This window comes from Panulirus ornatus, chromosome 17 (genome assembly GCF_036320965.1).
Source record: "Panulirus ornatus isolate Po-2019 chromosome 17, ASM3632096v1, whole genome shotgun sequence".
In the NCBI taxonomy this organism is placed as follows: Eukaryota; Metazoa; Arthropoda; class Malacostraca; order Decapoda; family Palinuridae; genus Panulirus; species Panulirus ornatus.
In genome coordinates, this window is record NC_092240.1 from 53,874,712 (window position 1) to 53,889,994 (window position 15,283).

At 51.3% G+C, this 15,283-nt stretch overlaps 1 protein-coding gene across 12 annotated transcripts in view; it reads left to right on the top strand.

The window, feature by feature from the left end:
- Eph (Eph receptor tyrosine kinase) overlaps positions 1-15,283 on the top strand; it is a 1,175,025-nt gene that overhangs the window by 518,848 nt on the left and 640,894 nt on the right. The window lies entirely within an intron of this gene.

The following is a 15,283-nucleotide window of genomic DNA, read 5'->3' on the forward strand; positions in this document are numbered from 1 at the left end:
GATTTACGTCATCCAGCTACCATGAATTACCCTCCAGCTACTATAAACTACCCTCCAGCTACCATAAACTACCCTCCAGCTACCATAAACTACCCTCCAGCTACCATAAACCACCCTCAAACTACCCTCCAGCTACCATAAACTACCCTCCAGCTACCATAAACTACCCTCCAGCTACCACAAACTACCCTCCAGCTACCGTAAACTACCTTCAAACCACCATAAACCACCCTCCAGCTACCAAACACGTCCCTCGGCAACCACAAACTACCCCTTAGCTACCATACATCATCCCATCCACCTACAGCACCCTACCATCCCACCGCCATACAGAACCATCCATCTACCATACACTACCATGTAACTAGCATACCTTAAACATCAAACTACCATAGATTATCCTCCAGCCACCATACAGCCCAATCGAAGCTTGCGCTTGCTCTGTGCTACCATCAACCACCATCCAGCTACCATACACAATACCATCTTTCATTGAAGGGTTAGGCATCTCTTACTCTCATAGATTCATTACTATTTAATATGAGGCATTTACAGAGGAATTACTTTGTTGACATTGTGGCTGATTTCCCCTTAATTAAGGTAAGCCAAGGCAAGGGGAAGTGGAATAAGGTAAGAGAGGTAAGTGACCTCTAACTTGGTTTATTTATTAGATGCATTAGTAGTAGATATTGTCCTTGTGATCTGCTGAGACAGAAATTCGCTCGCGGTAAGGAGAGATAAAGATAGAAAATAGATGAGAAGATAGAAAACACAATAAGGGCGGTTAGGAGGGCTTTCTTAAAGGGCAGCTGTCGTAGAGGAACTTAGCATTCTTGAAGGACTAAGGTCAGAGTCGTCAATATTTGATGTGTCTTTGAGGTACTACGGGCCGTCTTAAGACAAAGTCCTCGTGCCAGGCTAAGGATAGGACGGGTCGTCTTGAGACAGGGTCCCCACGCCAGGCTCAGGGCAGGACAGGCCGTCTTGAGACAAGGCCCCGTGGCAGGCCAAGGGCAAGGCGGGCCGTCTTGAGAAAGGGCTCTGTGGCTCGTAAAGGTCTATACTCAGGCGGGGTTAGGTTGTGCTTCCATGTGTTGACCTGCTGCAGCAGACGCCACCCTTCTCTTCCTCCATACCCCACCCTCCCATCCACCCTCCACGGTGTAGCAGTGTGTTAGTGGAGGGGAAGCGCTCCTCCTCCTCCTGTATACACTCACTCCTGCTTGTCATCTGAGGCCGGGTGTGTTGGCCCTCTGAGTGGTGCGTGCTTGTGTGATTCTCAGCCTTGTAGGTGAGGTCTAGGGCTCCCTCCTGAACCTTTCCTAGTCATAGTTCCCGAGGGTTGTACTAGATAACCTCTCTAGAGAGACAGTAGTTTGTATAGATTTCTGATGTGTTCGTATCTAGATATGTATGTATGTATGTTCATTGATAGATGTTTATGTAAATGGAGGAATGTATCTCCGTGTCTGTTTCTCGAGCAGTCAGTATGCGAGATGCATTCTGCGTTCTTGCGTAATTTGTGGAGCGTCCCATGCACTGTCCCTCCTCCCCCTGGCGGAGTTGGAGCACGCCCACGCCAGCCAGCGTGGAAACACCCAGAGAAAGTGGCTGGGTCAAGATACCTGTCATTACCTGTAAGGTGCATCACGGAGGGTCACATCATCCCCCGCCCTCCCTCCCTTCCAGGTATCGCTCGATGGAAGGAGAAGGAGTGAAGGAGAGGAGCGTCTGTGTACCAAGGGTGGAGAAAGGTTATTTGTGATCACGTAGGGATGGAGGGAAGAGAAGGGCTGAATTACGTGTTGTTGTCGTATATCGCACGTATTGACTCGGGCATGAAGAGGGGGGACAGTGAGGGGGGCTACGCCGTAGTGAGACGTAGAGTCGAGGTATTTAACAGTGGCATAGGTGTGGTTTATGGCTGGAGTAAGTCGTAAGTGAGGTGGGAACCTTCGTAGGTGGGTCGACTTTTTTTTTTTTTTGGTGGGGGGAAGTGCTGGGGAGTTCATATATCCTCCCCGAGAAAGGTGAGTGGGTAGGTTATGATTGGTCGTGGGTCATGGAGGTGGCTGGCTGGGGTGGTGGTGGTGGGGAGAGGACTTCGTGCTGGGTCGAGGGTGAAGGTTGAGTTCTCAGGGGCGCCGAGGGTGAAGGCTGGTCTTTGTAGGAGGCGGGAGATTGATGTAGTGTGTGGGAGAGATGTTGGAGGACATGTTGGTGCGAAGTTGAATTAATGGAAAGACTCTGTTTTGTAGGAATTACAGGATTAATGAAACACCCACGTCATATGACGTGGGTTTATGTATGTATTTAGCGATGGAATTACGGAATCCGGGAATCGTGCTTGTATTTGCAATAGGTTTGACGGAGTTTGGTCGACTGGGGTGTGTGTGTGTGTGTGTGGGTGTGTGTGTGTGTGTGTGTGAGGAGCTGGAGCGAGCGACGCAGATTGTTATGGTTATCGTAGTGGCGAGGTGAGGCGGGGGAGAGAGACTCCGGCCTGAGAGAAGGTTTAGAAACATAGGATCAATATAAATGGTTTTTTTTTTTGTATGTTGAGGGGAGGGAGGGAAGCGGAACTATGGGATGATGAGACGCGTGTAGTGGGGGGAGAGAGTAGGAGCAGAGTGAGGTAGTGAAGTGTTCGAGAAGTTCGGGAGGAGGTGACTGCGATGGTTTAATCCCACGAAGATCGCATGCGGGTCCTCTCCTCCTTCGCGGCGTTGTGGGTTCCGGCAGCCGCTATGCTCACAGCAACAACATTCTGGCCTTCCTTTTTGCTCCCTGTGGTCGTCATTTTCCTGCCCTTTTGTGACGTGACTGACAGGTTTATTATACTAGGAATCTATTAAAGGGTTTGATGAACAAATGGCTTCTTTTCTTTCGCGTTTCCGATATCGAGTTTTTGCGTACCCCTCCTCCATTCCCCCCTCGCGTGGGTCCTTTGCCCCGACCGGAGGGGTGGTCAAGGCGGTGGAGCCGTCGCTAGATGCCGTGGCGCGGACCTCCCAAAAAAGGAGATCATTTTGGGAGTTTGCAGGTTTTCGGACATGGCTGCGTCGTGGCTGCGGCGGCTTATTAACGGCTGACTCAGGCGAGTCGTTCAGAGGGGTGGAGCGAGTAGCGTTAGCCAGGTCATTTATCTAGTCCTGACTCAAACGAGTCAGTAGAATCGTCCTTTCTATCGTACTCTCGCTTGCGGTGGGCGCTGCGCCTCAGGCCCAGCCGCTGTGGCTCGATCTCGTCTCGTAGGTAGTCGTAGGTACGTACGTAAACTCAGAACAGTACCGACGTTACCAGTAATATACGTTGTCACAACCTCCTCCTCCCTCCGTCGCAACCCCCTCGTCAGCCCTCACCGTACCATTACGTATTATCGCATCGCGTCAGACGTAGCTTAAATTCAGCCTCGGACCTGTGTCTCCATCCCACAGAAAATTCATTGTACCTCACCTTCTCGCTTGCAGCTTGTTATCACATCGTAACATCGGTGCTTAAGGTCGTGGCGATTGTGAAGCAAAAAGGAAAAATGTTTATTTTCAAGCTACTGGGTGCGATTCCTGGCCGTTCCCAGGACCAGTGTTGCATGTTTACATCACCGCTGCCGCCTGGGTGGCCGGGAACCTACCACCACCGCCTCCACCACCTGCCACCTGCCAGGCGAACCCATCGCCCCGGTGAGGGAGGGCGGGCTGTGCGCCCCGACTGACGGAGGCAAAATTGAGGAACTTGGCGGATTCGTGGGTTGTTCAGGCAGGACGGACGGAGCGGAGCCACTAGAAGCTTCATGGTGGCCGACGTGTGAGAGGGATGCTCCACAGGGAGGCTATATAAGTGTACTCCCGCCCACGGGAGGCAGGGAGAAGTCTCCCTTGGTTAGACAACTCGTTTATCATACGTTCGTGGCTGTAATTTTAGATGTGTGTCCCAGGGAGAACAAATACGGTGATGAAACACGAGGAGAGTTTCAGTTGTTTGATGTTTGTGGTGATAGGTTTGTTGTATATGTGTCTATAGGAAATATAGCGGCGTTGTGCTGTGGCATCTATAGGAATTATAGTGGCGTTGTGCTGTGGGATCTATAAAAAAAGTATAGCGGCGTTGCGGTGTGTGAGTTCAGATGAGTGACGTGAGAGGAGAGAGAATATAATCATTATAGGAAGACGGGCCTGCCAGTTTAATGGTGCTTAACCCTACGTAGTGGCATGAAGTGGCGGGGCTCGTAAGATATAGATCCTAAACGCAACAGACACATCGTAAGATGCACGTATAGGGAAGACTGGAAGCCCTTACCTCAGACCAGCAGTGGTGGCTGGACGGGGCAGACAGCGCAGTTTGAAGAAGCAGGAAAGGACGGGGACGTAGAAGTGAAAATATCACTTTTTTTCCTCACTACTTTTGCAAGTAGGTGTACGATGGTGTCATGTGCCGTGGGAGTGAAGTGATTGGGGTGAGTGTCGAGCTGGGCGCATTTTGTTCTGTGGCCGCGATGAAAGTTTAGCCCCCAGGATTTACATCACAAGAAATGAACGTCGCAAGACAACAGATGGTTCAGGGCGGGTGTGGGTTAGTGGTGGCTCGGGGCCGGCGAGGATGGTAGGGTTCGGCGATGTTAGTGGTTCTGCTTGTGGTGGTAGATTGGGATTTTAGTGGTGGGGGAACGTTGTGGTCGGGAGGAAGAGAGTTGGGTGTGGGGGGAGAGATGTTGGTGTGCGTTGGATGCATGTAAGTGGTATTAAGAGATGGAGATGTTCGACATGGTTGTTTCGTGTTATTGTTAATGTAAGTGGTTAGTGTGGTAGGTTGTGGTGGAGATGTAGGTGATTATTGTAGTGGGTTGTGATTGTAGTGGAGACCCTGGGTTTTGTGGGAGGACTGAATTGGTGGTTGAGTGTTAGTGACTGTGGTAGGTCAGGTTCGTGATGGGGTTTGGTGGGACTGATATGAGCGTTAGTGGTGGTAGAAGTAGAGATGCTGTTGATGGACGTTGCATTGGAGGTAATGACACGCTGGTGGTATTGATGTTGGTAATGATAGTGGCTGTCCTGGTGGTAGAGGTAATTGCTGTGGTAATGGCCAGGGTACGTCCTGCCCGTGGTTGGTGGCTGCCCGACGCTGATGCAGGTGACGAGAGGCAGTGTTGGTGGTAATGACGGAGGGAGGGAGTCACTCCCACAGGGACGGGATGGAGGCAGCGAGGGAGGTAGAGAGATACGGGGAGGTCATCCTCCATTACGGGTGGAAATATTTGAGCCACGAAAGGTTTATCTTTTCAGCCCAGGTAGGACGTCCGAACTTGTGTAAAGGGTCGGCCCCCTGTCTGTATGGCGTCTGTGGTGGGTCGTCCAGGAGAAGAGGAGACAGGGAGGTGATAGACGGTGAATGAGGTATGTGTGTGGTACCGTGAATGTAGGGAAAGCTGTGGGGAAACTGAGGAGAGATCATTGGGGGTTGTGGGAAGTGAGTTGGCCCTCTGCTGGGGGTTCCAAGGAAACCCCAGCACCCGACTTCCTCCTCCTCCTCCTCGTTCGTCCAGTTAGTACTCTGGCAACCTCGGATCAGCATAATTGCCTGCGATGAAATGCGTTCCCTTCGAGAGTAGCGATGGGTGAGTGTTGTCTGTGACTCGGTAGTTCCGCGAGGTAAGTAATGATAGATACATCCATCAATCACCACAGCGTCGGCGAATTACGGGCTTGCCTCCTCCTGACCTGCAGTTTAATTCAATTGCAACTCGGGACGGGAACCCTGAGGGCTCTTGTTGTTCTTATCCGACGGTGATTTTTGTGTGATTGCGGATATTGTTGTTTATATCCGCCAAGTGTAGGACTCTGGTGGGTTTATTGGATCCTGGTCGTGGCTGGGAGGGAGGACCGACCTCAGGTGAGGACACACGTCGTCATATGACTGACTCGCCTCCTCAGCTCACCTGGAAAACGTCAGATTGGAAATTCTCATCACTTGCTCAAGAACTGTTGCTCTGGGGACCACTCGTACCTTCTCCACCTGCGCCACACCATCACCACCACCGCAACCACCGCCGCCGCTGGCTCGCTCTTCTCCCTCAACCATCTGCTTCTGTTACTGCTGCTGCTCACTGGCTTCACCTGCTCCTGCTGTCGCAGCCTCTCGTGTACGTAACCGTCGCTGATCTTGTCTTCAAGTATCGCTGTGTGACGCCGTCAGTCACCACTCCTGATCATGGACGACTCCGCCACCCATCACCGCTACCATTGCTACCACTACCCATCACCACCGTCAACAGCCCCGACCACCACCAAGTGGTCACCACTACCATCACCATAGCCACCGGAGTAGCGCTCAGGTTCCTAGTACAGTAACCACTCGTTTAGTCCTTTCCCTCCTCTTTCCCGAACTTTTCTTCCTCCTCCACCTCCTCCTCCCCCCTTCCCCTCCTCCAGTGCGGGGAACGCCTCCGGGTTCTCTCTGAGCCTTGAGAATGGGGCAGGGGATGACGTGTTATGTCCTCCCTGTGTAAAACGTTGAGTAAATCACTTTCCCATCACACAAGTACTGAGTAAAGGAAGGAGGTGGAGTGGGAAGAGGTGACGAGGGAAAGAGGAGGAGGAGGGTAGAGTAAGAGAGTAAGAGGAGTTGGAGAGTGTGAAGACCGTGTTGAACGCGCAGAGGAAGAAGACGAAGAGGAGTGATGTTCACAGTACGTAAATGTCTCCGTAATGATGGCCTCCTGTGTCGTCCTGGGAAAAGTAGGAGGGATTTGAAGATGGGGTAGTTAGCGACGGTGGTGTGTGTGTGTTGTGTGTGTGTGTGTGTGTGTGTGTGTGTGTGGAGGGGGGGAGGGGGTTGTAGATTATGACTCCCTTTCCCGCCCCCGGGATGCGGAGAGCCTCGGCTTCTTCCCCATAGGACCTGACAGACGAAGGTGTGATTAATTGATGGAGAAAGTCTTGGGTGAGGACGCTCTGTTTACCAGTGGTTGGTGGAGGCTTGAGGACAGGGGAGTTCCTTTGTGTCGGGTGTGTTTGCGGGGATTCAGCCATGTATGTGTGTTTTTCTGTATCGTTTGCTTGTTGTGTGTGTTGCTGCGTCTCTTAACCTTGTACGTATGTAACATGTCTCACACACACACACACACACACACACACACACACACACACACACACATCAGCCTAATCCAGGTACCTATTTATCGACCAGCCTTAAGGAGAGGTTGAACACTTGGGTTTGGCTGTAGACCGATTACCAGCCCAAGGATTCGAACCCATCCGGTTCAGAGCTTGGACTGGCCAGTGCCCATTGATGGTCAGTAACGCTGACCACGACATAACGGAGTTCCGTGTGTGTGTGTGTGTGTGTGTGTGTGTTTACCTATACTTTCCTGTCATTTCTGAAGGTCATTTCTACCCGTGAAGTCGGTGCGCCAGTGTTTGCATGTATATGATCGTATGAGGTAATATCCACGCATGCAATTTGTGTATATGCTTGATTATTTTGGTATGTTTATGTCTGGTGCATATTGCGTGCGTCCGTTTTATTATGGGTTTGGGTACAAATTGCGTGTGTGTGTGTGTTTACGTATTTATGTGCGGTTGTTTGCGTGCATGTACGTTTGTTTCGCTGTGGGTCATGTTCCTTACTTTATGCATTCGAAGGTCTTCTAAACCCCCCCCCCACAGCTGGGTCTGGCACCTTACCTTACCTTACGTATGCCTTACGATGGTTTGGGAGGTCTTCTACCCCCACAGCTGGGTCTGGCACCTTACCTTACCTTACGTATGCCTTACGATGGTTTGGGAGGTCTTCTACCCCCACAGCTGGGTCTGGCACCTTACCTTACCTTACGTATACCTTACGATGGTTTGGGAGGTCTTCTACCCACACAGCTGGGTCTGGCACCTTACCTTACCTTACGTATACCTTACGATGGTTTGGGAGGTCTTCTACCCACACAGCTGGGTCTGGGGAAGAAGCTGCTCCTCCTCTGATCACTCAGGCTGTTGGAGGTCGCAGCCTGTAGGCCTGCGAACCACCACATCCTGTGTGTTCTAGTACACAGGCATTATTTAAATTCCAGTGTCGCCCGTGGGCGGGGGTAGCATTGCCGCCGTGGGCGTGGTGGCATTTGTGCTATCATGGGCGGGGGAAGGTGCCGCCCCTCACCTCTGCCCCCCTCGGCCCACGGTACTGTGCCAGTTTCTCCGCTAATAACAGCGGTTCCCGCTCGACGTGCTCTTTACTGGTGACTTTCTCTCACGTGTCCCGACCCCCCCACACCACCACGTGCCCTTCTCATCCACCACCATGTTCCATCTTGCACCACTAGCACATTTCCTCGTATGCTTCTGCCTCGTGTTTTCTTCCTGCACTACCAGCACGTGCTCTTCTGCGCTACCACCACGTGCCCTTTTCCTGCACTGCCACCACGTGCCCCTCTGCACCACCACCACGTGCCCTTCTACACTACCACCACGTGCCCTTCTCTGTACCTCAATACTAGATGCTTCTCTTCCATTCTTCTCGTGCCTGTTTATCATACATCTCCCAGCTTGAAAGACTGGAGCACCCAACAGTTTGGTACATCAGGTGCTCGCGAAGGGGAGGCTCGCTCAATGACTTCAGAAAAGGAGGGGGAGGTTAGTCTCTCTAACACCAGGGAGCTTACAGGATCTGGTCTACGTATCTGTAAGAAAAATCGCAGAATACTGAACAGACACAGATCCTATCATAAACCAGATGAATAATTTGAAAGTCCTTAAAGTAATAATGTCTTAACGGCCTAACCTTCAGCGAACACAATAAAGCAACGGTTGCTCCATGCAGAAGCATGGCAGGTAGGATCCTGCGGACCTTCAAGAGTTGGCAAGAAAAACCATCGATGATGTTCATCTGAGACACTAATTGTTTCATGACTTGAATATTGTTGCGTTCTAACATCACCCTACAAAAAGGGCGAATTTAGGAGTTTAGAAGGTGTTCAGGAGCTAAATTACTGGAAACGACTGAAATCTCTGATGAGGCTGCACCCCCTGGAGCGCAGACGGGAGGGTATATCATTATCTATACCTGAAAATCCTAAAAGGTATGGTCCCCAGCTTACAGTCGGGAATAACATCCCTCTGACACGACAGGCATGGAAGACTGCGAAAAATGCTACCTCTGAAATCCAAAGGTCTCGTATGCACAAAAAGAGAGGACACATTAAACATCCGGGGCCCAAGACTCTCCAGCACCTTGCCATCTACCATCAGAAACAGCCTGGAATGCACGGTGAAGTTCAAATGTGCGCTGGACAAGTATACCTTCAAAGTTGGGGGCTATGTAGGCCTGTGAGCTGCAGTGACCTCCAACAGCTTGGTCGACCAGCGGCCCAATCCACCATGACTGTGTTAGATATGCCACTGTGACAGTGTTGGCCAGTGTTAAATACCATAACTCCCTGTTTTCTTTGCATGAATTTCTCTCCTCTCTTCCATTGCCAACTTCCTTTCCCATCTTCCCTCACTTGCCGTTGCCCACAGGTTATCTCTAGTAGGTGCCTGGGTACCTGCTGGGGCGGAACAGTAAGTAGCTGGGGAGGGTGTTGGTTGAGGGGCAAGCGAGGCGCCTCCCCGCTGCAGCGTTAGTGAGGAAGGGGAGAGGGGTGTTAAATAACCATCGAAGAGGCGTGGTTTCAGGTCTTGTTTACATGCCTACCCCACCCACAGGCGTGTGAGTTCAGGTACCTTAAAGGTCAGATTTTTGGTGCGTTAAAGGCGAACAGACACAGATGATTCCTTGAGCAACTTTAGGATCAGATTTTAGGTGTTTTAAGGTCCAACAGACACAGATTAAGGTCACATAGTTTGTGCGTTGAGGGCCAACAGGCACAGACTGAAACACACATACACTCTGGAGAGGACACAGATGTAGTAGTTGAACAGCTCGATGAAAGCAGTGCGGCACAGAAGCAGAGGGGGAAAGCGCACCCCCCCCCCTCCGTGCGGTTTGTTGTGGTTGGGAGGTAAATCCCCCCCGCCAGAGGGCCAGGGGTCTTTTTTTTTTCTTTCAAGAAGTTCCCTCGACTGGCTTTTCCTCCGCTTTCACCAACGCTTTCTTTCATTCTCCATCGTCCGTGACCGTCCCACTGCCTTCCTTCCTCATTCTCCATCACCCCCCACCCCATCGTCCTTCCTCACCCTTTCACAAATCTCCCTAATTGCTGGTCGCCTCTCCCTCAGTCTTCGTCGTCTCTGTTCGTCCTCTCTTAGTCTCCCTCATTTCTGCTCGCCACTTCCCTTCTCCCTCCCTCGGTCTCCTCCCTCCCTGATCACCCTCCATCCTATCTCCTCCCTCTTTCATCCCCTATTTTCCTCCCTCTTTAGGTTTTCTTCCTTATCACGCCCATATTGCTATCTCCCTTAATTTCCTTTTGTCCCCCTATTGCCTTTGCTTTCTCCCTCCTTCTTTGTCTTACTTATTCACTCCTTTAGTTCCTCGGGTCCTTCCTCCATTACTTCCTTTCCTTATGCACCCTGCTTCCTCCTCCCTCACCCTGCATGCTATCTCTTCCTTTACAGACTCCTCAACTCTCACTCATTTTCTTTTCATCCCCTTACTCTCTCTTGTCGTTCTTCCCCGCCTCTCACAGCTACTCTCCCTTGCCATGGCTCTCGCTAGCTTCAGGGGGGGACATAGGCTGCTGCACGATGATTATCGGGTGTTTTATTCCCCACACAGACAGGGAGACGAGGAATGGTGGTAGGGAATGGGTAATAATGGCCCGGAGCGATCACTGCCCTTGCGTTTCTCTCTCTCTCTCTCTCTCCTCTCTCTCTCTCTCTCTCTCTCTCTCTCTCTCTCTCTCTCTCTCTTGCTGATTCTGTCCCATTCACTGTGCTTTTTGGTGGATTTGCTGTGCGCGTCTGTCTCTTGGCATCTGTCTGTTTCCGTCTCGTGTGTCTGTGTGTGCGTGTGTCTCAGGCCTATGTCTGCGTGTCTGTGGGGAAGTTTCGTGTACACTAAGACTCCTGTGCTCTTAAGAGTCCTGTATATGTTGACAGTTGGCAAGTTTTGCTTTCCTGAGTGAGTGGATGTGTGGAATCCTGGGTGTGTGTCCGGAATGGGGCAAGTGATGGAGTATGGAAGGGGAAGGAGTTGGTATGAATGGTGTAGGAAACGGAATACGTCGGGGGGAAAAGTTTATGAGGATAAAGGGAGAGAAGGATGTGGGGGGGAAGGGGGTGCTAAATTGAGGAATGGGGAATATCTGTAGTGGTGGATGAGGTCTAGGGAATGGGTGTCATGGGGACGAATGGAATGGAAGGATTATTGGACACGACCGGGGGAAAGGCAGGTGAGGGAGGAGTAGACCAGGTGGAAAAAGGAGGTGCTTAAAGGCACAGGTGGATCTGGTTGCGGCAGTCGGTCCACACAGTCGACCCAGCCGTTCATCCACACCGAGGGGTTGGTCGATGATAAGATAGGTTCGTGGCTCAGGCTAATTGATTAGCGGCCTCAGCTGCCCGTGCCGTCTCTGCTAACGTAAGAAAAAAAAAAAAAAGAAAAGATTTGGACCGACCGGTCACCATCAACGCGAGAGAGAGAGAGAGAGAGAGAGAGAGAGAAGAGAGAGAGAGAGAGAGAGAGAGAGGCGTTTCTTTGCCTCTGCCGAGGGGAAGCCAAGACCCGGCCTCAAGGTCTGGCCCACCGTTGGAGGAGCAGGAGAGGACGACCTGGGAAGCTCTCGAGGGAAGACGTGTGATCAGGCACGATGTGACGCGACTATGGTGGTTAAGGTAAAGACACCGAACGTCTAATTTGGAAAGTATAGACCTGCTGTTAACACACACACACACACACACACACACACACACACACACACACAAACACACCTTCCCCCTGCCCCTCCTCCTCCTCCCCGATCACTGGGGCTAACCCAGAAAGTTTGGGAACAGCGGACGTAGCCCGACTCCGCAGGGCTTGCGGCAAAGCGACTTGAGAGAGAGAGAGAGAGAGAGAGAGAGAGAGAGAGAGAGAGAGAGAGAGAGAGAGAGAGAGAGAGAGAGAGACTTATGGCTTAGGAATACGTATCATTAAGGTCTGCCGAGAGATCGAATAAAAAGCCACTTGGAAGAATGATGGCGGCGTGGAATTAAACATCCACCACAGCTCTGGAGGGGGCGGGGCAGCAACGCGCATCACGAGTAGGATAATTGTACTATTATCTGATAACGGATGATAACGGATGATAATGTTAAATGCGCTCTAATAAAAATGAAATTGAATGCAGATATGATCTGCATAGGACTTGGCATTGTCGACAAGTGTTGCCTTGCGAATTTCAGGGAAGACTCGCGTATATATATATATATATATATATATATATATATATATATATATATATATATATATATATAAATATATATATATTATATACAGTGGCTTTTCAAACATCTTTGGACTTTTATTAACAGATGTACGCGAGTGTTATGTGGTCAGCGGGACGGGATCTTTGTCTAATCTGTCGTTAGAGGTGACCTCCAACAGCCTATGGTTGACCAGTGGGGAGGAAGCACTGGAGAGTGGTGCCAGACCCGGGGGTTGCGGGGGTAGAAACACGCCCCCAGAGACCAAGCACCAGCTGTCGTGGAGGGTTACAGTGGTAGGAGACACCACCTGACTCCCTCTTGAGTGCCTCGATGGACGACGACCATCTTGGACGACCACCTGGCACGACCGTCGAATGCGACCATTTATAACGACCATCAAACACGACCATCTGGTACGACCATTTATTACGACGCTCCTGATGCATATTGTCGACACGTCCCGGGTATTTCTCTTCCTCCATTATTGATATGTAATTCCTGCCAAAAAACCTCAGTTAGGGAGATCTTAGCTTTAGCTTTGACGTTACCTGTTTATAAAGCTTTTAGGTACGCCTCCCCAGCAGCAGCTTAATGAGATTCGAACCCACGTACTGGAGAGGAAAGTGATCGTACCGGGAACGTTTCTGTGTGTGTTACGCAGTACTTCACGCTGCAGTGTTACACGAGCGTGCAATTGTGTCATCGTCACGCGGCGTTACCACGTTGCAGCTTCACGTTGCGCTTATGAAATTGGACGAAGCGTAACACTCTCCTCTTCCATAGGTTGGCTAGATGTATATTTTAGGTTTTTTATAACTCTCCGTGGAGAGCGTTAGGGATGTCAGTAGCTATCTCTGATATTAGCCAGGAGTGTGAAGGCACCACCAGTCCAGGTTACACCTCATGGAGTGGACCCTTGTATGCTCTCACTCGAACCCCTTCCTCCTCCTCCTCCTCCTCCTCCATCACCCTCACTCACTCACTCACGCCTCGCTTCACTGTGACTTCGAGGCCAGTGTGGACTGGACTCAGCCGTTGTTCACTCGCAGACGGTCACGTTTAAATGCACATTATTTTTAATGGTTTAAAGTCATTAATGTATTCTCTTCGAAAATGGTTATGTTTGCCATCTAGTCGCCCCTCGCTTTGAAAGCACCGTCGTTAACTGAGGTACGACGGTACAGTCGGTAAGTTAGTCACCACGGTACAGTCGTTCAGTAAGGTACCAAGAGGTACTGTCGTTAGTACGGTACCAAGTACGATCGCCATGTGAGGTACGACGGTGCAACAAGGTACCAGTCACTCAGCACCGGGTTAGCGTAGAAGCAAACAGTATAATGCCTGGCCCCGTCCAGCTTTATTACTGAGTGCGATCTACCAGACTGTTTCTGTTCGCATCCCGTCCGTTCCTCTTCCACACACACACACACACACACAACACACAAACAAGCTCCCCCTCCTGCACCACCCCAGCCACTCACCCCACCCCAGGCAACCCAGCCCCACCCCCCACCTGATGGCTTATCAGGCAAGCCATCAAGTCACACCACAAATATTACCGAACGCAAATAAGCTTCTTAGAGCACTGCGAATATTGATTTCTCCCCTGATCAATCCGTCTGTTGCAGTCGGGGATGTGGAACGAGTTTGGAGGCGAGCGTATGCTTAAGTTATTGGCGGTACGTGTGGCTACGCGGGAGCCCGGGTTCGACGACGTCGTCTGCGACAGCGGCGCAGGACGACGACGTCCTGCGTGTTCGTTCGTAAGGACGGAGGAGTGATCGTTGCCCGCGGGGCTGGAGGAGCGCTTCTTAGCACGACTCGCCACACAGGGAGAGTTTGTGATCGCTGGATTTGTCTTAACTGACCGATTGCTTAATGGTATATTAAACCAGCGCCTTCTCCTCCTCCCTCTTTATCGTCAGGTATCATTCTTCATATTTTTCCCTCGTGTCTGCTGGTTACGTCCCTCCCTGCTTGCTTGATCCTCTCCTCCCTCGTTGTTGTCTGTCCTGCTGCTCTGTGACCGCCTATCCTGCTTTCTGACTGTCTCTGCTGCTTTCCTCTTGTCTCTCCTGCTGGCTGGCTTACTGTCTCTCCCCCTTCCCTCCTCCTGTCTCTCCCCTGCTCCACCTCCTGCCTCAGCTGCTGTCTCCCCGTCTCTCTCCTGCCTGCACTGCACCCCCTCCCCCCCGCGCCCACCCACCAGCTTCTCCCTGCCCCCTCTCTTGTTCTCCTCCCCCGTCTCCCCCAGTCGTGCCCTCCCGCCGCTCACTTCATTGCTCCGCCGTGTCGTTGTTGCCCTTAGGAACCCTCGAGATTTGTAAGTTGCTTGTGTTGTTTCTCTAACCACCTCTTATTTCCCATTTATTTCCCCCTCTTTTTTTGTGGGGTGGCATTCTTTATCATTATTGCACTTTCCTTCCTCATCATCTTCCTCCTCCTCCTCCTCTCCCCCGGTTCGTGTGCGTGGCCCCCCAGCCTCCCTCTCCCTCTGCAGTTCGTTCGTAAGGCTGTGTCGGAGTTGTGGGCCTGATATTAAACTTTCTCCCACCATAAAGATCTACAGCTCGGGTCGATGGTGCTCCAGCCCGCCTGCGGTACTCTTGCCTCCCTCCCTCCTCCTCTGCCTCCTCCTCCTCGGAGTGAGGTGGGCGGCTCAAGGAAGCTGGGAAGCTACAGGCAGGAGGCACAACACAGCCATTTTGATGTTACCAGTGGCTCTGCGTTTATGTGTGTGTGTGTGTGTGTGTGTGTGAGAGAGAGAGAGAGAGAGAGAGAGAGAGAGAGAGAGAGAGAGAGAGAGAGAGAGAGAGAGAGGCTTACACTGGCCACGCTGGAGGTAGGTCCTTCGTCACGGAGGTTGGGACGTTGGTAGAATTTATGCAAAAGCTTTATTAAACTGGGGCAAGATAATCCCAGAGTTGAGGAGTCCGAGGTGTCCATTTTCT